The sequence below is a fragment of the Triticum aestivum genome, chromosome 1B (assembly GCF_018294505.1).
Source record: "Triticum aestivum cultivar Chinese Spring chromosome 1B, IWGSC CS RefSeq v2.1, whole genome shotgun sequence".
NCBI classification, from domain to species: Eukaryota; Viridiplantae; Streptophyta; class Magnoliopsida; order Poales; family Poaceae; genus Triticum; species Triticum aestivum.
In genome coordinates this window covers 140,181,973-140,206,095 of record NC_057795.1, presented here as the reverse complement: position 1 = coordinate 140,206,095, position 24,123 = coordinate 140,181,973, and positions in this window count along the sequence as shown.

The following is a 24,123-nucleotide window of genomic DNA, read 5'->3' as shown; positions in this document are numbered from 1 at the left end:
TTAAGGAAGAACCACCTGCAGTGGGGACGGGGGCTCGCCGGAGAGGTACCCCACTATCTATCTTAGGGTTCGGGGTGGGGGCGGGGGGCCCAGAGGGCTGGCCGGGGCGGCGGTGGCGAGTTGTTTCGAGGCGGCCAGGCGGCGCTCGGGCCGGCGGTTCGGCCGGTGGTGGCAGGCGGCTCAGGGGGGTGCAGGTTGAAGATGAACTGCAGGCCCTCCCTAAACTACATGTCAAGTGCCTCTCTGCTACCATTGCGTTCAGTTTCGACAGTAGTATTCAGATTCCACAGTAAATTTCAGTTTTGACAGTTAAGTTCAGAGTCAACAGTTTTTACCTCATCTGTTGTAGTCAGCTGGTTTTTGGTGATGTTTATTTTACATCCATTTTACATCATCTATTGGAGATGCTATTAGAATCCCACTTGAGATTGACGTTGTCTGTCTTGTGCTGCTTCAGCCTTGACGTCTTACGGCTCACCGGAGCTGCTCCAGCGACAGAACGATCCATCACAATAGAGCAGTGCCCTGGACGCCGTCTACAAATTCCTCAGATCTTCCTCCACACCTCCGACAGCCACCTCTGCCTCAACTGCTTCAGCGACCAACCCGATGATGCTGAGGTCGACACGGCTACGGCAAAGAGGTTGTACACTTGTTGCATCACTTATTACTACACATTCATGTCGATCCATTAGGGCTATTTTGGTTCAACAGAAAAACGTCGATCCACTGATTGTTACCATCACTCTAAATTTCTGCATGCTCTCCTTACATAATCTCACCATATTTTTTTTGTATGCATGTCAGATATTGTACACAGTCATGCTGAACATGTAGAGAAAAAGAGAAGAGTTTTGCGCGGAAATACAATGTCATGCAGACATCGCTCCATGGTGGGTTCAATGGCAAACCCTCCCCACCCCTCTCCAGATTGTAATCCAGAGGAAGATATCTGTTCTGAGGTGTATTCAGACGCCGCTGACCACTCCTATTTACCCCCCAAGGTGTTTGCTCTACCTTGGCATGATGATGTTAGTCATATCATGCATATGTTTCCTTGCAGTGCCTACTTTTGACATCATATATGGCATCTGCTTAGTTTAGACATGTTCTATAATGCCACATGTTTAGTTTCTATATCATATATGGGAATTATGCAGTCTCATGTCTTTTAGCCAGCCATAATATATGTGAAATGTGCAATGCCATCCTGTTTAACCAAGCATCATATATTTGAATGATATCTTTCCCATCCTTTTCTTCATTACATTTCCATTTGTTGACAATGTTTGTACATTAAACTACTCTTCCTGTCAATCAGCCATTTGGGTGGGAGATGGAAAAATCTGGAGTGAAAACAAGGCCTTCAGAGCAGACAGTGCTACCTGTCGAAGCAGATCTCTTGTTGGGTCCCGATAGCTCCTCAGAGATGGATTCAGAGACAGATGACTAGTACTATTCCCCCACTGAGGTGTATGCTCTAACTTGGCACGGTTATACTACTCATATCATGCATACGGTGTCTTGCATTGCATAGTTTAGACATCATATACACAATATTCAACACCATGTTCTTAGTTCGGACATCATATCGAATGCCCTCTGTTTAGCATATAAATCACATATGTGAATTAAATGATGAGATCATGATTACTTAGATAACATGTAGGTGAATTATGTCATGCGATCCTGTTTAGTTATTCATCATATCTTTGAATTATGTTATGCTATGCTATCCAGTTTAGATAGACATCATATATGTGAAATTATGTCATGCTATCCGTTTTAGTTAAACAATACACATGTCAACTATTTCATGCCCTCTCTTTTCCACACTATCTATTGCATCTGTCTCTCATACAATGTTTGTGCATTCAACTATGTTTCCTGTTTATCAGCCATTTGAATTGGAGTGGGTGATGCCAGTATCTAGCGGAATAAAAACACGGTCTTCAAATAACCCAAACAGTGCTACCTCTTGGTGGAGATAGCACCCCGGTTGTACATGCACAAGAACCAGCCCTACCACACATAACCCAAACTCCCGCAGATTGTACCCCTACTGCGATGGACAGAGAACCAGCTTCACCCAATCTAACCCCAACCCCAGCCGATAGTAACCCAGTTCCTGTTGACATGGCACCATCTCCACCACAGAGCTCCCAAACAAGAGCAGTTAGTAAGGCAGATCCAGTGCCCAAAGGGCCAGTACTATCACGGCGAACCCCAACTCCACCAGCTAGTACACCTATTCCTGTGGAGGAAGCACAACCAGCCAGTCGTAGTTTAGCATCTATCGCATTTCATGTTGTTAAATCGTATGTGTGTGTCTTCCCATCTTGGAAATATTATACTGAAGATGAAGGAAAATGCCAGTTGCAGGTGTTTGTCCAGGAGTTATGTGTAAGTAATGTTATTCATGGCAATTACTTTGCTTCGTCCCATACATCCTACATCCACGATGGTTATAATACAACAAATTTTCCCATTTTTCTCTATAGAGAAGGACCGATTTGGAAACTCAGGATGAGGTAACCTGTGCTAATACCTCTGCTATCTTCAAGAATGCTTGGTGGCAGTATCGGAATTACCTGAAGAAAACGTACTTCACCGGCAAAGAAACTCATCAAATTCCCTTACGTTCTCCTGAGACACATTTACTGGACGATGACTGGGAACGCCTTGTTCTATACTGGTCCCGACCCAAGAATGTGGTAAGGTCTATGAGCTCATTTTCTATTTTTAAGTATTTTATTCTTGCGTCTTACTGTACTCTGTTCATGTAGAACAAGTGCCTAAACCTGAAGAACAACCGTTCTAATTTAAGATTCCATTGCTATCATAGTTCAAAAAAGTGCTAGACGTTAATTGTGCGTTTTGCCACCGCCTTGCACTTTACAGACCAAGGCGCATGCTTATGCGCATTTATGCATAGATTATGCATAGTTATGCGCAATGCATTTTTCCAACGCCTAGAGCCTAGGCGCGCTTCAGTGCTCGCTTAGGCGCGCCTTTTTTAACTATGATTGCTTTGCTCTTGTATCACTATACTTACTCATACAAACTTATTTTTAAAATGAAGGATCCAATCGAAACTCCAATGGCACAGCAGGTATGTTCACGCATGTTTCTTTAACAGGTTTGCTCTTATCAATAGCTCTATTGATTTCAATTTCAATTGTGTATACAGTTGACTTTCATATCATGCACATTACTAGCATCACAACAGAGCCAATAGTGTTGTTGTACATGTAGACCCGTGGTACCCATCTAAAATCTTGTTGTGCCGTGTAGTTTCCCACGCTTTGTATTCTTTCACTGCTGCTTTGTCTTGAACTGATATGATTTGAACTGTGTCTCTATTTTGATTTGGCAAGACAATGCAGTGACCATAGGACATAGATATATGTTTGTTCGATGCTTTTATTATGTACTAGTACTTGGCAATAGAAGACTTGGTAGTTTAATCCTGTCCACCTTACTAATGAACTGGTTCACTGAAATGAGTTTCATATACTAGTACATGCTAAACTTGTTATGTGTCTGCTTGTTTCTTCTTTTAGAATGCTGACAGAATATTGGGGAAGAGTGCCTTATTAAGCAATGGTAAAGGAAGTAATGCAGATAAGGTTCAGGATAGTGACACATCCTTGTTGGTCTCCAACAAAGCTGATAAAACAGCTAAGGAAGACTATCTTGAAGATAGCCAGACAACCCCAAAGTCCTGTCTTGGTTTAGTGTTCGAGTTACTAGCCACTACCGCATGCACAAGCTATTCAAACTCACAGTCTGAATCAGTTTGGTTTCTTGAGTCTTAACTACAAGCTGAAAGACATCGATCAGCTGTGCTGCGACAAGAAGTGGAAGGACTGCGGAAGTCCCTGGAGCATTTAGATGCATACTTTCTGGTGCGACAGCAAGCATTGGAGGATTTTAGCGCCAAACGGGACAAAGCTAATCAGCTTGCTAAGGTTATTGCCAGCATGGTGGATACCCAGGATAACGTTTCTTGAGCTCTTCTGAAGTTGTTTCAGTTATGCTCTTGTTTTGCTACCGCGTTTATTTGAACTGGTGGCCAATTTTGACGGCCAGTGTATGTAATATGCTGCTTTGTTCCCTATATTTGCACTGGTGGTGAACTTTGATGCCCAGTGGATGTAATATGTGTGATAGCGGTAATAGGCTAGCCTTAATTGCTTGATTATTTATTTCCTTATTGTCTTGTTTAGTTGTTTGCTTGTAGTCACTGCAGTTCTTTTTCTGTGTTTTTCTAGTGGCCACAATAGCCTATTTTTGGTAACTAGGCCAAAATAATCATGGCAACACACGGAATGTTGTAACCATGGGCCTCCTGCAGGCCGTATGATCCATGGGCCTTCGTCCGGCCGTAGGATCCATTGGCCTTCTATACGGGCCGTAGGATCCATTGGCCTTCTATACGGGCCTTAGGGTCCATGGGCCTTCTACGGGCCGTAGGGTCCATGGGTCTTCTATGGGCCGTACGATCCATGGGCTTTCTACGGGCCGTACTATCCATGGGCATCATACGGGCCGTAGGATCCATGGGCCTTCTACGGGGTGTATCATCATTTCACCAATCATGGGCCATACTATTCGTGGACCATAACGGGTCGTTAATAGGCCGTATTTGATAACTCTATGAAAACAGCCCAACGAGTTTTTTTATATGAAAACGGCCCAACGTATTAATGGTCCGCAAACGGGCCGATTGTAACGACGGGCTGAATTTGTCCCACAAGCAGAAAATGACAGTAACGGGCCGTATGTAACCGAATGCTGCAAATGAGCCCAAGAATCAATGGGCCCTGAGAAGGCCGAAAGATAACTTGTGCTGGAAATGGCCCAATGGAATAATGGGTCGTTAATGGGTATAAAGTAATGGGTATAAAGTGATACACTCTTCATTACGGGCCAGTTTCACCACGGGCCGTTAATGGGCCAAGAGTTACAAAGGTCCTCATATGGGCCGAAAGAAGTCATGGGCCACACATGGGCCGGAAGTTAAAACGGGCTGAATCATATTGGACGGCCCAGATGACGCTACTGGGCCTAATTCAGATAGGGCGTAACGGGCCCTGGCTTAGCGGGCTGTAAATGGGCTATATGCGAACAGGCCATTAACAGGCTTTCTGTGGGCTGGGCCGCCACCTTTTGACCAAGTCAAAAAGGCCAGCCTTCACAGGAATGGGCCTCTGTTGGGCCGTGCCACGTGTCGCCGTATCATACGCGACTTCGGTCCAATGAACGGATGACATCTGTCCCAACGGTGAGCCGACACGTGTTTCCTCCAGCCAATGATGATTTTACACGTGCAAAATCCCCATTGGTCGGGGCTGTTAACGGGTTATTGGAGCCAAAACCCGACCCGATAGCTTAACAGTGTTCCGTTATGGTGGATGCCACGTGTCGGTCACCCTTGACGAAAGCACTTCTGTGACGCGCAATTTATCGTCATGGAAGTGGACACTTCTGTGATGATAATTTTGGTAATGTCATGGAACACTTCTACGACAGCACAAGTATGACTATCTTGATTCTGTCATAAATTTGTCATGGATGTACATGCATGACAAAAAAAGCGACGTACTATGACAAACATGTATCATCACGGAAGTGTATTTTTTTTGTAGTGTTGGCAGTGTGATATGTGGTTGCATGTTGCATATGGTGTCTACCTTGTAATGCTTCTAATTAGGTAAATTGCATCTGCTTAGTTAACACATTATACCTGTGAATATGACATGCCTTCCTGTTTTTGGTACATACTACATCTTTCTATTAACCATGTTCTTACATCAAACTACTTTTCTTGTGTATCCCTCATCAATGCTCCTAATTTTTTAAATTGCATCTCCTTAGCTTACACATTATACATGTGAATATGACACGCCTTCCTGTTTTTGGTACATACTACATCTGCCTATCACACCATGTTCTTACATCAAACTACTGTTCTTGTGTATCCTGCATCTATCGCTTATGATGAGACAGTCACGCGCGTGGGTTAATATGAGATGCAATACTCTTATAAAGAATGCAATTTCATCCTCTCCACATGATTCTCAAGAAACAGCAAGCCTAAATGAAGATACTGAACGTAGCTCTGTACCTGAAGACCGCACTTCCCCTGCACCACCATCACAGGTGCTTGCTCTAACTTCGTAGTGTGATATGTGGTTGCATGTTGCATATGGTGTCTAGCTTGTAATGCTTCTAATTAGGGTAAATTGCATATGCTTAGTTTACACACTATACATGTGAATATGACATGCCTTCCTATTTTTGGTACACACTACATCTATGTGTTAACCTTGTTCTTACATGAAACTACCTCTCTTCTGTATCCTGTATCAATCACTTACGATGAGTCACCTTTGTTCGTTGCATATTGCATATTATTTCTAGCATGTTGCCATGCATTGCTTCTAATTTGGTCAAATACATTTGTTAGGGCACCCTTTTAATTTGGCAGAGTGATATTGGTTTCATCTTTCATATGGTTTCTAGCTTGCATCGATTCTAACAAGTTCAAGCACCTTGTGCTTAGTTTACACTTTATACATCATACATGTCAATATGTCACGCCGTCCTGTTTTTCATACATATTCCATCCTCCTATCATGCGGCTGCCTTACATGAAAGTAGTGTTTGTCAGTATCATGCATCAATGAGTTCTGAAGAGCAAATTTTATTCCTTTTTCTTGTGGGTTTGACTTGACAAGGAAAAATCAAGAAAGAGGAAGGAAAAGAGTAAGGAAGGCGATGATGGTGGTCCTCTGCAGCAACGTAAACGGAGCATTTGTACCGATTCTCCTTGTACTGATAGTGCATTACAAGGTCCAAGTCTCCGCTCCCCTACTCCACCATACAAGGTGCTTTCTCTAACTTGGCAGTGTGATATCTGGTTGCACGTTGCCTATGGTGTCTAGCTCGTATTGCTCCTAATTAGTGTAAACTGCATCTGCTTAGCTTACACATGATACATGTGAATATGACACGCTTTCCTGTTTTTGGTACATGCCATATCTGTCTATCACACCATGTTCTTACATGAAACTACTCTTCTTGTGTATCCTGCATCAGTCACTTATGATGGGACACCTTTAAGTTGGCAGTGTGATATTGGTTTGCGTCTTGAATATGATTTCTAGCATGTATTGCTTCTAGTTTGATGAACGCCACCTATGACGAGATAGTTTTAACTTGGCAGAGTGATATTGATTGCACCTTCCATATGGTGTCTTGCAGTGTTTCTAATTTGTTGAAGTGCCTTCTACTTAGTTACCACATCATATGTGTGAATATGTCAAGCCGTCCATTTTTTTGTACATATTCCATCCTTGTATCATGACTTTGCCTTTCATCAGAGTAGTGTTCGTCAGTATCATGCATGAATGAGTTCTGAAGAGCGAATGATATTCCTTTTTCTTGTCGGTATGACCTCACAATGCAAAATCAATAAAGCTGAAGGAAATTGGCAAGGCATTGGATGATGGTGGTCCTTCCAAGCAACTTAAATGGAGGTTCTCTACATATTCTACTCCGCCATCCTCCCAACAAGATTCGCAAGACAGCGCAAGGCTAGACAGTCAACGTAGTTGTGTAGATGATGAGCACATCTCCCCTACTCCACCATCACAAGTGCTTGCTCTAACTTGGCACTATTATATGTGGTCGCATGTTGCGTATGATGTCTAGCTTGTATTGCTTCTAACTTTGTTGAATTGCATCTGCTTACATTACACATAATGCCTGTGAATATGACATGTGTTCCTGTTTCTACATCAGACTACTATTCTTGCATATCCCGCATTAGTCACTTATGATAAGGCACCTTTAAGTCGCCACTGTGATATTGGTTTTGTCTTGCATATGATTTCTAGCATGTACTGCTTCTAATTTGTTGAAACGCCATACAGTTTGAACTTCGCAGAGTGATATTGGTTGCATCTTTCATATGGTGTCTAGCTTGCAGTGCTTCTAATTTGTTGAAATGCCTTCAGCTTAGTTACCACATCATAGGTGGGAATATGTCACACCATCCTGTTTTTCATACATATTCCATCCTCGCATCATGTGTTTGCCTTTCATCCGAGTAGTGTTCGTCAGTATCATGCATGAATGAGTTCTGAAGAGCAAATTTTATTCCTTTTTCTTATCGGTTTGACTTCACAATGCAAAATCATTACAGCTGAAGGAAATTAGTTCGGTAGTGGATGATGGTGGTCCTTCGGAGCAACTCAGAGAGGGGGTCCTTCCGATCGAACCCGATTGGGCTCCGATCATGGAGTTCACCACCGCGGACGTCTTTCAGCACTCGCCATTTGGCGATATCCTGAACTCCCTAAAGTATCTCTCTTTGTCAGGAGAGCCCTGGCCGGACTATGGTCAGCAGGGTTGGGATACGGATGACGAAGAAATTCGAAACCCACCCACCACCCACTTTGTAGCCACTTTCGACGATTTAACCGACATGCTCGATTTTGACTCCGAAGACATCGACGGTATGGACGCCGATGAAGGAGACGACCAAGAACCAGCACCTATAGGGAACTGGAAAGCCACCTCGTCATATGACATATACATGGTGGACACCCCCAAAGTAGGGGAGGGCGAGGAAAAAACGGAGAATGACCCCTCCAAGAAGCAACCCAAGCGCCGACGTCAGCGGCGCCACTCTAAATCCCGCCAAAGCAAGAACGGCGAATCCGGCACCGGAGATAACAACACGCCGGACAGTGCCGAAGATAACCCCTCCAGCAGGATTCAGCGCAGGAGGATGAAGGAGCCAGCCCTCATGAGAGAGCGGACGACAGAGAGGTTGAGGACGACAACTATATGCCTCCCTCCGAAGACGAGGCAAGCCTCGATGATGACGAATTCGTCGTGCCAGAGGATCAAATCGAACAAGAGCGCTTCAAACGCAGGCTTATGGCCACGACACGCAGCCTCAAGAAAAAATAGAAGCAACTTAGAGCTGACCAAGACTTGCTAGCCGACAGATGGACCGAAGTCTTGGCGGTCGAAGAGTATAAACTCGAGCGCCCCTCCAAGAGCTACCCAAAGCGCAGGCTGCTACCCCAACTTGAGGAGGAAGCAACTAAACCTACATCACCAGTGTACGATGCGCCAAATCGGCCACCCCGTGGCCGTGACAGAGAGGCCTTCAGGCCCTCAACCCAAGCCGCGCCCCGGCACCGCTCAAAGAAGGCTAGAGTACGGGGAGACGCAACAGACCTGCGAGACATATTGAAGAACAAGGCAAGGCAAGCAAGATCGATCTACGGATCGCATGGGCACCCCGCTTCACGTGACGCCAGTCGTCACGCCGGATATGATAAGTACAGCCAGGCTGAATACAACAGACCAAGCTCATCCAAGCTGCGTCATGATATAGCCCAATACAGGGGCGCCGCACACCCCCTATGCTTCACAGACGAAGTAATGGATCATCAAATCCCCGAGGGTTTTAAACCCGTAAACATCAAATCGTACGACGGCACAACTGATCCCACGGTATGGATCGAGGACTATCTCCTCCATATCCACATGGCCCGCGGCGATGATCTACACGCCATCAAATACCACCCGCTCAAGCTTAAAGGACCAGCGCGACATTGGCTTAATAGCCTGCCAGCAGAGTCAATTAGTTGCTGGGAGGACCTGGAATCCGCATTCCTTGACAACTTCCAGGGCACTTATGTGCGACCACTAGACGCCGATGACCTAAGCCACATAATCCAGCAGCCAGAAGAATCGGCCAGACAATTCTGGACACGGTTCCTAACGAAGAAAAATCAAATAGTCGACTGTCCGGACGCCGAGGCCCTTGCAGCCTTCAGGCACAACATCCGAGACGAATGGCTTGCCCGGCACCTAGGACAGGAAAAGCCGAAATCTATGGCAGCCCTCACGACACTCATGACCCACTTCTGCGCGGGCGAAGACAGCTGGCTAGCTCATAGCAATAACATAACCAAGAGCCCTGGTAATCCGGATACCAAGGACAACAATGGCAGGTCACGTCGCAACAAGCACAAGCGCCACATTAACGGCGACAATACTGAGAATACAGCAGTCAACGCCAGATTCAGAGGCTCTAAACCCGATCAGCGGAAGGAGACATTCAAAAGAAACCCTCCGGGCCCATCCAACTTAGACCGGATACTCGACCGCTCGTGCCAGATACACGGCACCCCCGAACAACCAGCCAATCACACCAACAGGGATTGTTGGGTGTTCAAGCAGGCAGGCAAGTTAAGTGTCGAGGCCAGAGACATGGGGCTGCGTAGTGATGACGAGGAGGAGCCCCAGCTGCCAAACAACAGAGGACAGAAGGGATTCCCCCCGCAAGTGCGGACGGTGAACATGATATACGCAACCCACATCCCCAAGAGGGAGCAGAAGCGTGCTCTCAAGGACGCATATGCGTTGGAGCCAGTCGCCCCAAAGTTCAACCCATGGTCCTCCTGCCCGATCACGTTTGATCGAAGGGACCACCCCACTAGCATCCGTCACGGCGGATTCGCCGCATTGGTCCTAGACCCAATCATTGACGGATTTCACCTCACCAGAGTCCTCATGGACAGCGGCAGCAGCCTGAACCTGCTTTATCAGGATACAGTGCGAAAAATGGGTATAGATCCCTCAAGGATCAAACCCACAAAGACAACCTTTAAATGTGTCATACCGGGTGTAGAAGCCAGCTGTACAGGCTCAGTTACACTCGAAGTGGTCTTCGGATCCCCGGATAATTTCTGAAGCGAAGAGTTAATCTTCGACATAGTCCCATTCCGTAGTGGCTATCACGCCCTGCTCGGACGAATCGCATTTGCAAAGTTCAATGCGGTGCCGCACTACGCATATCTCAAGCTCAAGATGCCAGGTCCTCGCGGAGTCATCACGGTCAATGGAAACACTGAACACTCTCTTCGAACGGAGGAGCACACAGCGGCCCTGGCGGCGGAAGTACAGAGCAGCCTCTCAAGGCAGCTCTCCAATCCGGGAATAAAACGTCCGGACAACGTCAAGCGCGCCCGAAGCAACCTACAACAGAACCGGCCGGCACGATCCGAGCAAGCATTGCAGTGCGGCCCCAACCCCAGCCCTCGTCAGATGGTGCTATCGGTACCACGCGTACATAATTATGCTTTGAAAATACCATGGGCATAAGGGGAGGGGCACAACTACAGCACGCCCAGAATGCGGCTCAACCACACTTAGGGGCTCCCTATTCGGCCGTTTTCCTTTTTTTATATACTTTCAGGCCCCGATTACTCAGAAGGCCTGTCCGGCAATACACTCGCCGAACACATGATGCAACAGCCAGGGTGAGGACAAGCCGCATCAAATGTCCAGGTGGCCTCTCTAACGAGTTAAATACATGTTTTTATTTACAAAACCCGCAGCTTGCCCCTGGAGGGGGACATGTCAAATAATCCCATCTCTTGCTTATCGCACTATTTGTATCGTTCTGCTTTCATAGCAGCCCCTTAACAATAAAGAATACATAGCTTCTATCTATTATTGTATCCCTTTTATATATATATGTTCAGTCATTATGCAGCCATACACTTTGGTACGGCCAATACACCAGGGGCTTAAGCACCCCATAACATGGTGTGAGAAGACCGAACACTCTCATGAGTGCGGCACCCCGAACTTATAGCACTATATGCATCAGCTCCAAATCATGTCTTTGGTCAATAGTTGGGTTTGCCCGGCTCCCATGTTTTCGTACCTTACGTTCCGCATTGTTTGCTAAGGTAGCGCTGGGAGAACTACTGCGATTGTGCCCCAGTTGAGCTGGGTTAACACCTCAGTAGAGAAAGCTAAAACTGACTGTCATGATAGTGCGAGAGACCGGTCACTGTTCGCGAGGTTTTTCGAATCCTTAAAGACTTATGCCGCTTAGAGCGAGGAACCGGACTTATCCGGCCTAGGCGTGGATATCGCCCCGAACTCGGTCTTCCGAATACTAGGGGCTTCGCCGAAATTTAAAATTATAGAATTCTATGGCTAAGTGAGAGTGATAAAGCATTATAAGTCCGACGGCCTGGTTCGTTGTGCTGAGCGCCTCCCTCGATGGACCCAAGAATGGGAACAAGAGCGCTCAGGTTTATCACGAACACCCCAGCACTCGTGGCATGGGGGTCCAAGCCGACGACATGCATCTCTCAAATTTGATAAACGGCCGCACAGAAGGTAATATTTTAAATTAACAAGCGTTGTTTAACGCATATGAACAAAGTTTTCAGCGTACAGGATAACAGATGCGAGCCTACTCAAAAATTACATCTTTGGAGCACTCGTCCGCTATATGGCGAGCACCCTTCAGGACGCCCTTATAATACATCTCGGGCGTACGATACTCCTTGCCCGGTGGTGGCGCGTCCGTCAAAAGCTTCTCAGCGTCCAGCTTGCCCCAGTGCACTTTAGCACGGGCAATTGCCCGACGGGCACCTTCGATGCAGACGGAGCGCTTGACGACCTCAATCCACGGACACACGTCCACCAGCCGCCGCACCAGACCGAAGTAGCTCCCAGGCATGGCTTCTCCAGGCCATAGCCGAGCTATGAGGCCCTTCATGGCCTGTTCGGCCACCTTGTGGAGCTCGACCAGCTTCTTCAGCTGGTCGCTCAGGGGCACCGGATGTTCGGCCTTAGCATACTGAGACCAGAACACTTTTTCCATCGAGCTCCCCTCTTCGGCTCGGTAGTATGCAGCGGCACCAGACACACTACGGGGCAGATCAGTGAATGCTCCTGGAGAGCTCCGGATTCGGGTAAGTAGCAGATAATTAACTTTTATATTCTTGCTTTGCATAAAGAATGCCCTACCCGCCGCTATTTTCTTCATCGCCTCGATTTCCTAGAGGGCCTTCTGGGCTTCGGCCTTAGCGTTTTTGGCACTCTCAAGAGCCAAAGCAAGCTCGGACTCTCAGGTCTTCGAGTCATGCTCCAAACTCTCGTGTTTTTCCACGAGAGCCTGGAGCTCTTGCCGCACCTCTGCCACCCGCACCTCCTGCTTCTCTCGCTCGGCCCGCTCAAGGGCCGCACTGTTTTCGGCCTTGGAGACCGCCACCTTTAGGGTCGCCACCTCGGGTGTGTCCCCTGCAACATTTAAGTTGGTCTTGTCATTATTTGCAACCAAGTATTTCTATATACATTTACATGCAGTATTACATACCCTCCTTGTCCTCGAGCCGCTTCTTGGCACGGCCGAGCTCGTTCTCGGACTGCTCGAGGCTTCCCTTCAATGCATTGACCTCCGCAGTCAGTGCGGCAGAGGTCAGCAGCGCAACCTACATTCCCATATCGACATATTTTTATTAGACTCCTGCGTATATCTTTTTAGATCCTCGGCTCGGCTTTTCTTTCCGAACACCGAACCGAGCATCAGGGGCTACTGTCTATACGGTAACATTTTTATATGTTTTGAATACATACCTCAAAGCCTGTTAACAGACTTGTACAGGCTTCTGTCAACCCGCTCTTGGCGGACTGAACCTTTTGAATCACCGCACTCATAACAGTGCGGTGTTCCTTGTCGATGGAGGCACCGTTAAGCGCCTCCAGCAAATTGTCCGGCGCCTCCGGGTGGACAGAGGTCGCCGGCGGCGTAGGCTTGCCCTTCTTATGAAGGCGCCGTCTATCGGACTCTGGAACCGTTGGTGGTTCCGGAGAAGTGTCCGGCCCGAGGCTGGACTTAGATCCCTCCGGGGCTTCGCCCCCTTTGGGCCTGGAATCCGGGAGGTCGCCTTGGGGCGCCTCCAGGACCACCTCCTCCTGGTTCGGCCCCTTTTTGGACTCCACCTCGGTGTCATCCGCGGGGAGCGGGGAGGAGGCCGTCGGAAGTGAAGCGCTATTCACATCCGATGAATTCAGGGAGCCGCTCGACGAATCACCGAGCTGAGCTCTGGGTGGACTGCATAATTAAAAATTCGGCGTCAGAAGCTATCAAATAATAGAGGAGCACCATGAGTCATTCGGGTAACCAGACACTTACAATTTTGCCAGGGGCTTGACCCTGGATGGCCATTCCTCCTCGCAGTCTTCGGCGTCAGAGGCATAGTCCGGCGGAAGGGTCTTCCCCTTCTTGGACCCTCCGGCCTCCCCAGTTGGGGCGACCTTCCTTTTCTTTCCTCCCCCCGTTGGAGGAGGAGAGGCTTCTTCTTCCTCCTCCTCCTCGTCTTCCGAGGCGGAGGGTGCGTCGGGGTTGTCGGGCGATGAATCCAACACCACCAGGCGCCGGGAGCTCTTTCGAGTCCCCGTGGCCTTCTTCTTGGCCTTCTTATCCAACACCACGTGAGCAGCCGGAACCAGCAGCCCCGTCAATCGGGCGTCCGCTGGATCTTCTGGTAAGGGAGTCGGACAGCTAACCTGTCCGGACTTCTTCAGCCAGACCTGTCAAAGGTAGGGGAGTTTAGATCCCGCATAGAGTTAGACTATGAGAGAAAAGAGTCCCGTAAAGGGTAGAACAACTTACCTCGTTGGCCCGATGCCGCGAGCTGAATCCGCGATCTTCTGTAGCAGATGCGGGGGCCTCGGCGCCCTTAAAACAGCACCTTCCAGGCGTCTTCGTATGTAGTATCGAAGAGCCCGCTCAAGGCTTGGTGTTGTGCCGAATCGAACTCCCACAATTTGAAGGCCCATTGTTGGCATGGGAGGATCCGGCGGATAAGCATGACCTGGACTACGTTGACAAGCTTGAGGTTCTTGTTGGCCAGCTTTTTGACGCAGGTTTGGAGTCCGGTTAGCTCTTCCGAATCTCCCCATGTTAAGCCCGTCTCTTTCCAGGAGGTGAGCCGTGTGGGAAAGCCAGATCGGAATTTGGGGGCCGCTTCCCAATTGGGGTCGCGTGGCTCGGTGATGTAGAACCACCCCGATTGCCATCCTTTTATTGTCTCCACGAAGGAGCCTTCGAGCCACAGTACGTTGGCCATCCGGCCCACCATGGCACCTCCGCACTCCGCTTGACGGCCGCTCACCACTTTCGGCTTGACATTAAAAGTCTTCAGCCATAAGCCGAAGTGGGGCTGGATGCAAAGGAAGGCCTCACACACGACGATGAACACCAAGATGTTGAGCATAAAGTTCGGGGTAGATCGTGGAAGTCCAGGCCATAGTAGAACATGAGCCCCCGGACGAACGGGTGAAGAGGAAAACCCAGTCCGCGGAGGAAATGGGGAAGAAAAACAACCCTCTCATGGGGCCTGGGAGTGGGGATGAGTTGCCCTGCATCTGGAAGCCGGTGCGCGATGTCGTTAGACAAGTATCCGGTCGTCCTCAACTTTTTGATTTGCCCCTCCGTGACGGAGGAGGCCATCCATCTACCTCCCGCTCTGGACATGATTGGAGTAGGTTGAGGTGGGAAATGCGGGCTTGGGCATTGGAGCTCGAGTGCGCAGGGACGAATAAGCAAAGGAGGAAGAAGGCATGAATGGAAAGGGCGGATTCTTATCCCCTTATATGGGCGGTCAAAACTACGAGCCCCACCGGCCTGATAAAACTCGCTTATCTCCCAAGCGCCATGGTTAATGGCGCGGTTGGGTTACCCACGCCCATATTGATGAGAATCCCGGAATAAGGGGACACGATCTCTGCTTTGACAAGACGTGCCAAGGAAACCGCCTCGCTAAACACGCTAAGGTGGAACAGTAAAACGAATAAAAGCCTGGCCGTGGCGTAAGGTCACACTACGGAATACGTCAGCAGATTAGATTGGTGCAAATGTTATTCTCTCTATGGTGGCATGTGGAACTTATTTTGCAGAGCCGAACACTATCCTGGTGTTCAACATCTTCTATGAAGTATTCGGAGGAGGAACCCGCCTTGCAATGCTGAAGACAACTTGCGCGCCGGACTCATCGTCATTGAAGCCTGGTTCAGGGGCTACTGAGGGAGTCCTGGATTAGGGGGTGTCCGGCTGGCCGGACTATGACCTTTGGCCGGACTCCAAGACTATGAAGATACGAGATTGAAGACTCCGTCCCGTGTCCAGATGGGACTTTCCTTGGCGTGGAAGGCAAGCTTGGCAATACGATATGAAGATCTTCTCCCATTGTAACCGACTCTGTGTAACCCTAGCCCTCTCCGGTGTCTATATAAACCGGAGAGTTTTAGTCCGTAGGACGACCAACAATCATACCATAGGCTAGCTTCTAGGGTTTAGCCTCTCTGATCTCGTGGTAGATCAACTCTTGTAATACCCATACCATCAATATTAATCAAGTAGGAGTAGGGTTTTACCTCCACCGAGAGGGCCCGAACCTGGGTAAAAACATCGTGTCCCTTGTCTCCTGTTACCATCCACCTAGACGCACAGTTCGGGACCCCCTACCCGAGATCCGCCGGTTTTGACACCAACATTCACCTTTCAGGAGCAGCCGGTGTTGTTCCTGAGCTTGAACTCCATCGCCACCATGATGAAGTGCTTGGTGAAGTCCGGGGGCATGGGGACGCACTCAAGCTTCGGTGCAAGGATGACCTTGCAGAAGTGAGTTGGGCCATCCTCCTAATGGTAGTGGCCGTAGTTGCAGCGCTTGTTGCTGGGGGGCTCCTCCATGCCCTCATCGTCGCCACCCTCAGGCGTCTTCGGGTCTTCCCCGGTGGTGGGCGGCACCTCAACCTCGTCAGGCATTGGGTGAAGGGGCTGCTTGCCCTTGTTGTCAACGGCCGGGAGCACCTCCGTGCCCATCTCATTGCTCTCCTTGATCTGCACACAATTCATGGAGTCAGGCACTGCACAGAGTTCATGGCTAATTGAAGAGCTTGTAGTTAAAACGGCATGACTGTCACTCTTCTCCTCCTCTCCATCCCCCCTATATTTACTCACCCTGCCCACCACTACTTACCCACCCCCTCTCTTCTCTCGCTGTCAACCTTCCTCCTCCCCATTGCCATGAGCTCTAGCTCCAGCTCCAACGCCAACCCCTTCCCTTGGGGTATTGGCTGGAGGGCCTTCTTCCTCGAGTGGTCGACTGGTGACCGCACCAAGTTCGAGAACACCATGGAGGTGTGCTCGAACTTCGGCTCCATGCCGGACATGTAGAACGAATCTAATGCAGTGCTCATGAAGGACACTAAAGAAGAGCTGAAGTCGTTGATTCCTGACCCAGCGAAGGGCGCGATGGTAGTTGACATCATTCGTTGGGCCATGAATCAGGCCGTCTCCGACGATGCTAAATAGAGGAAGAAGTGGTGCAAGTACAAGACCTACTGGGCTCCTAATGACCGCCGTGCCGCAGTGTACTGGGAGACGGCTATCGCGCCGCCGGTGGTCATCGGAGGGGAGCCTAAGGAGGAGGAAGAAGAGGCGGAGCCAGGCCGTCCTACCTGGCAGATCAACCTCGACTCTGCCCAGGACAACGAGGACGACCCGCCGGCCCGCACGACGATGAAGAAGAAGATGAAGGCCGTCCTACCGGTGCACATGCCAGCTAGGGCGCCGGAGCCAGGCCGCCCTACCTGGCAGATCGACCTCGACTCCGCCGAGGATGATGAGGACGACCCGTCGTCCCACACGGCAATGAAGAAGAAGATGAAGGCCAGCGGCTCGACCAGCCGCTCCGCACGCTGGTGACGGACGCCGCGGTCAGCCGGTGTCCATTGTGTACGCCCTATCCCCCTATTCCCCTATCCCCCAATCCCGAAATCCACCTTCTGCATTCCGATCTTGCATGTATGAACTCGTATGAACTGCTATGAAGTAGTATGAATTACCCCTATGCTTATCTACCTCTATTCCCCATTCCCGTCCGCCGTGGATCGAATCTATCATCGTGGATTGAATCAAGCGTGCATGTCGAAGAGAGAGAGAAGTGCTTACCGCCATTGATGGAGTCCGGTGGTCTTATTCCTCTGCTCCGATCCGCCGCCGCCGGTGATGGAGTCCGGTGGTCTTCTTCCTCTGTTCCGATCTGCCGCCGCCAGTGAGAGTTGGGAGACTGGGGAAGAGTGGGGAGAGGGAGCGGTGAGGGGCGGTGACGCTAATAACTGTCGGTGCTTTGGGAAGCAACGTGGCTTCTCGAGTGTGGCCGCGCGCGTGCAGCCGCGCCTCCCCATGTGCACCGCTCGGGCCTGGCCCTGGAGAAACTGTCGATTCGTGTGTTTCCAATGAGCCAGGCCCAGAGGTGCTTTAAGAAGCGTGCGATGCAGGCCCAATAGTGTATGCGGGCTATCAAACAGGCCGAATCCTTCCCGTGCGGGCCTGGTTGGACCTTATGCGGGCAGCCAAACACGCCCATAACACTTCCCTTCACATCTAGACTTATTTAGACGTGGGACCGATGTAGGCCACAAAATCTTTTTTAATACTATGTTGGCAGGGTCTTGAGAACTCAAGACCTCTTGGCTCTTATACACTATTAAATTCATGCATCATCCAGTTGCTCCAAAAATCAGAATTGATTGAGAAAGGTGGGCAATATATTTTAACAATGTATAGGTGTAGTTTTACTGCTCATGGGGATATAGCGCGACCACATTTTTGAACGAAATTAATAGATTAGGGTGTAGTTTCTATTTCACTCGGATGTAACTTGACTACACTATGGAAGTTTGTACGCCCAGTTGTTATTTCTGTTCACTTAGATGTAGATAAACCATATTTTCTGTACGTACTCGTAGTCAAGTTATAGTGTACTGTTCCCAGCTGTGTTTAAGTGCTTAACCCCATTTTCAGGTGTAATTGTTTGTCCGGGTGAAGTTTTCTGCTCACTTAGATGTGTAGCTTAACCATTTTTTGGATTTAATTGTGCAGCAGGTCATGGTGGTAGTAAAAAAGAAACAGATAAATGATGGAAGGATAAATGCAAAGTCCCAAAGTACAATAAAAATGTGTGAAGAGTTACAGTTAAACAGATGACCATAGAGAGTTCACAAAATAAGGAAGTCCACGAAGGCAAGAAAACGGGGAAGCTGGTGATATATGAAGAACTAGCAATTACTGCATCTAATGTTGTAAGAGCATCTCCAGTCGTAGGCCCCTTCAGGAGGCTTAAGAATCGCCGTCTGGGGGGAGCCGGAGCAAAAATCGGTGCTGGGGCGATTGGGTTCCCAGCCGCCGCCCCAGGTCGCCCCCAGGCGTCGTGGCCCATTTGTTTCACGAAGTGCCCGCTTTTCGGCCCAGTTCAGGCGACAAATCGGCCCAATATCGGCGCAAATCGGCCCATATTCACCATGGTTCGGAGAAAATTCAATACAAGTAATTTTTTATCACATAGTTCATTACCGAAAATCAATAAAAATCAAATAGTTCAACAACAAATAATTCAATACAAATTATATAGTTCAACAAATAAAAACACTTATTTTATCAGCTAGGCGTTGCCCTTGAGCCTCCAAAGGTGCTCCACAAGATTGTGCTGCAGTTGTTGATGCACCTGTGGGTCTTGGATCTCCTCACGTATATTGAGGAAGGTAGTCCAGGTTGCCGGTAGCTGGTGATCAACTTGCGCAAGAGGACCCTGCCCATAATATGGTTCGGTGTCAAACACTGGCTCTTCCTGCTCGCTCTCAATGATCATGTTGTGCAAGATAACACAGCAAGTCATGATCTCCCACATTTGATATTTCGACCAGGTCTGAGCAGGGTACCGAACAACAGTAAATCGAGATTGGAGCACACAATATGCCTGCTCGACATTCTTCCTGCAAGCCTCCTGAACCTTCGCAAAGTGGGAGTTCTTGCCTCCTGACACAGGGTTTGAGATAGTCTTCACAAATGTAGACCATCTCGGATAGATGTCATCAGCTAGATAGTACCCCTTGTTGTAGTGCCGCCCATTAACCTCGAAGTTCACCAGAGGAGAATGACCATCAACAAGCTTGGCAAAGACAGGGGAGCACTGCAGAACGTTGATGTCATTGTGAGTTCCTGGTATCCCAAAGAAGGAGTGTCAAATCCAGAGGTCCTGTGTGGCCACTGCCTCAAGTACCACACTGCAACCGCCTTTAGCGCCTTTGTACATCCCCTGACAAGTAAATGGATAGTTCTTCCATTTCCAATGCATGCGGTCGATGCTTCCAAGCATCCCAGGAAATCCTCTTGTTGTATTATGTGCTAGGATCTGAGCAGTATCTTCAGCATTGGGTGATTGCAAGTATTGCAGTCCAAACACTGCCACCACTGCCCTGCAGAACTTCTAGAAACATTCAATGGTCGTGGACTCGGCCCGCCCATAGTCGTCGAGTGAATCACCGAGAGCTCCGTATGCAAGCATCCTCATAGATGTCGTGCACTTCTGAATTAAGGTGAATCCAAGTGAGTCGGTGCAATCCTTCTTGCACTTGAAGTAGTTGTCGAACTCCAGGATGGAATTCACAATCCTGAGGAAAAGCTTTCGGCTCATCCGTTAACGGCGCCAAAATGTTTTGTAGCCGTGCAATGGAGCGTCGGCGAAGTAGTCGGAGTAGAGCATGCAATAGCCTTCTACACGATGCCGGTTCTTTGCTTTCAGCCGCCCCGGCGCCAAGCCACCTCGCTGCGGCTTTTCATTCGCCAGCAGGCCGGCGAGGACCATGAGATGCTCCTCCTCCTGGACGTCGGTATCGGCTTCCTCCTCCAGCAACGCCGCGAGCGCCTCCTCATTGTCCGAGTCCATCGCCGGGCCGGGCAGACAAATCGCCGAACACCTGGCAGGCATCGTAGGCGCACAGCCGCCGGTATACCGCCCTGCGCGGCTGGAGCACCGAAAAACTCGCCCGAAAGGTGGTGAAGAGGTTGCCGCGATGAAACCTTCTCTCCTTTCCGGCGGAGAATGGCCTATCTAGCGGTGCTGGGCGGTGGGCGGCGCCGGGATCGGCAGGGTGATGGCCGAGCGCGCTGGGGTGGGGACGAATCTGGATGATTTCCTTGACTTTTTGTCTTATAATGTGGCTCAGGCGTGTCTTTTCCTTCCAACGAAGCCCCGAGCGCCCCCAGCGCGCTGGGTTCGGCATGGGATCGCCGGGCTCAAAAAAGGGCCGAGCCGGCGATTTCGACGTCTTGGAGCGCGACTGGGGCTTTTTTTTTACGCCGGCGCCCGAAAAGTCGCCCTGGAGGACCTCTTGAGGACGCGGCCGGAGATGCTCTAAATTTCTCATGGTGCAAACCTGGCGCATAACCTGACCACCTATAGGTTCTATTCTGGCGCTCAATATTTAGTCATCTATCAAAACTTACAGTTCAAACAAGTTTTAAGTGTTCCGTGGCGGCAACCATTCAAACAAGTGTGGTCATGTTAAGACCTGTCTGTGGTCAAATGAGTGGTCATGAGGTTCTATTTTGGCTAGGACAACGAGTAATCCAGGTATTTTTTTCCTTGATCCAACACAGAATAAGATTCTGTAGGCACTGGTGGAAAAAGGGCCTTTGGTCGCGGTTCGCAACTGCCATTAGTCGCGGTTGCGCAACCGCGACCGAACGGGCGCGACTAAAGGCCCCCCCCTTTAGTCGCGGTTGCTTAAGAACCGCGACTAAAGGCCCGTCCACGTGGGCGCCAGGTGGCCGTCGGGGCGGAGGACCTTTAGTCGCGGTTCTTCTGGCCAACCGCGACTAAAGGCCGCCGCAGGTTTAGGGTTTTAGCCCCCCCCCCCTTAAACCTGTTTTCTGTTTAATTTGTATTGTTTTATTTCTTTTGTGCTTTATTTTAATTTTGAAGGAGTTTCATATATTCTACGGTACTACATACATGCATATGAATGTACAATTTCAAATAAATTTGAAATTAGAACCAAAAAGAATTCAAGAGGAATATACAATATATATTCAATATCATCGGATGACCATATACAATTTTGAACAAGTTTCCATACATGATTTAATGCATATAAAGTTCTACGTCCTTGTAATAGTGTTCTCCTTTAGGATGGAGGACTTCCCTGCTGAACCATCCAGCTAGTTCCTCTTGAAGTGGTCGGAAGCGAGCTTCTGGACTAAGCATCCACCGGAGGTTATTCCTCTGAGCATTGGTATCACTCGGAACCCGCTCAGAGGTGTATCTCCGGATCATCTCACAGACATAGTATCCACATAGATTGGTCTCCGGTGGCTGAATATCCCCAGCATTCTTAGCCTTTAACATTTTGAATTCTAGCTCTTTTTTGAATTCACCGACCTTTGTATCTACGAACCGTCTCCAAACCCTACGAGGCAAAGAAAAATAAATGAACAAGAGAGTTATTAATAAGTTACTTGATATTAGGAAATGAACGAAATAGGCCGATCGATATAGAGCGCAAATGAATGAAAATAATTACTTCTGCAGCATTCTTCTCATGCCGCCCCAAAGCTTTGGATCCATATTCACAGAGTCGTGGACGAGACATTCTGAGGTGTTAACTTTAATTACTAGCAGAATCCAGTGGAACCTGCGGACACGATATATGCACAGTACGTCATGCATAACTCATCGATTAGCCGGCCACATACCATGCATGGAGTAAACAAAAGAGAATGTGCTCAAGACAGAAACACTCACTCAAAATGGTAAGGAAATAGAATATCACTTTTGAGTTCCTGCTTTGTAAGAAACTGCCACAGGTCTGCCTCCACGTCGGCGGGGTAACGCTCCAACACATGTCCATTAACGATGTGTGGGTCAATGAACCCAACATCATGGATGTTCCTTACTCTGCATTCCTTAATCTTCATTCTGCATGTATAATAGCGGACACAACAATATAGTTAGGACATATATATAGTGCAGGCAATATGAACGAGATGGGGTAGAAATTAATAAATCACTTACAGAACGTAGCAACTGATGATAGATTTATCGAGCTCGCGCAGATTGAAAAGCTGGAACAATTCACTCAGTTCAATTTGTACATAGTAATGTTTGAAGTGATGCTCATGTCTAACTTCCGCATAAATATATTCTTTGGCGTTTTCATTTTTTATGTAACCCTTGTACCATTTCAGTAGACCTTTCATTTGTGGAGGTAGATCCTTTTCCTGCGCAGGCTCGACGAGAGGCCCATTCTTGACATATGTAATTACTACCTCCTTCACTGGCGCCTCATCAAGGCCTAACAGTTCACGAAGAGTAATACCTAAGTTGGCTGCTTGTTCTCTGGCACTCGTTACAGTCAATCCCTGTGCTGCCGCAGCTTGTATGATCTCGGGGGCATCCGGACAGAAGGCTTCCACTATAAGCGGGGCAATCGATTGTTTACTTTGTTCCCCGAGCTGGGCAACTTGTTTCCCGCTTTTTTTACTTTCGGCCTTCTCCCGCTCTTTGTTCTCCTTGAACATGAGTGCCTGCATGCGAAGTTCACGTGCATAGTCGTTAGGCAGATTCTTCGCGGCTTGGGACGGTGTGCTCAAAAATGACTTAGCCCACTTCTTTTGTTCATCAAAAAATACTGGCTTGGGCTCGGGCTCTCTTTTCTTCTTGCAGTCCGCCTTCCATTTCTCCAAATCAACAGCCGCGGCCGCGTCGACTTCCTCGGCACTACGTTCCCAAGGCCTTGTGGGGAGAGGCTTCAGTGATGGCTCCGGTACCTTTGTGGTCTTAGGTACATAAGGGTCCGGGTTAATAATCCAGGACTGCTTCTGCTTCTTTGCCGGAGGTGGATTGGGGGGCGGCGTCTGATCACCCGCCGGACGAGGACTGGGGGGCGGCGGCTGATCACCCGCCGGACGTTGTGGACTGGGGGGCAGCGTCGGCTGACGTGACGGAGGTGTAGGTGAACCGCCACCACCACCACCACCACCACCACCGCCACCGCCACCACCACCACCGTAGGGGGGTGGACTTGTTGTCCTTGGCGCCTCGCCTGGAAACTTGATAAACTTCTTTTGCCATAGAATGAAATGGCGCTTGACATCTCCAAGTCTTTTCTCCCCTTCAGGTGTAGCAATGTCAATCTCCAGGTCCTCAAACCCTTGGACTATGTCCTCCACCGTGACACGAGCATAGCCATCTTGAATGGGGTTGTTGTGGTGGAGTGCTCCAGGTAAACATGGTAAAGCACTGCCGATGGCTACCTTCATGGACATGTTCCCGATAGGATAATACAGATGACATTCTTTCATCTCCTTTATATCGTCCACGGGGTAGCGAGGAGGCTCCGGTGAAGTAATTTCGACCACCAGAGGCTCCGGTGCAGTAATTT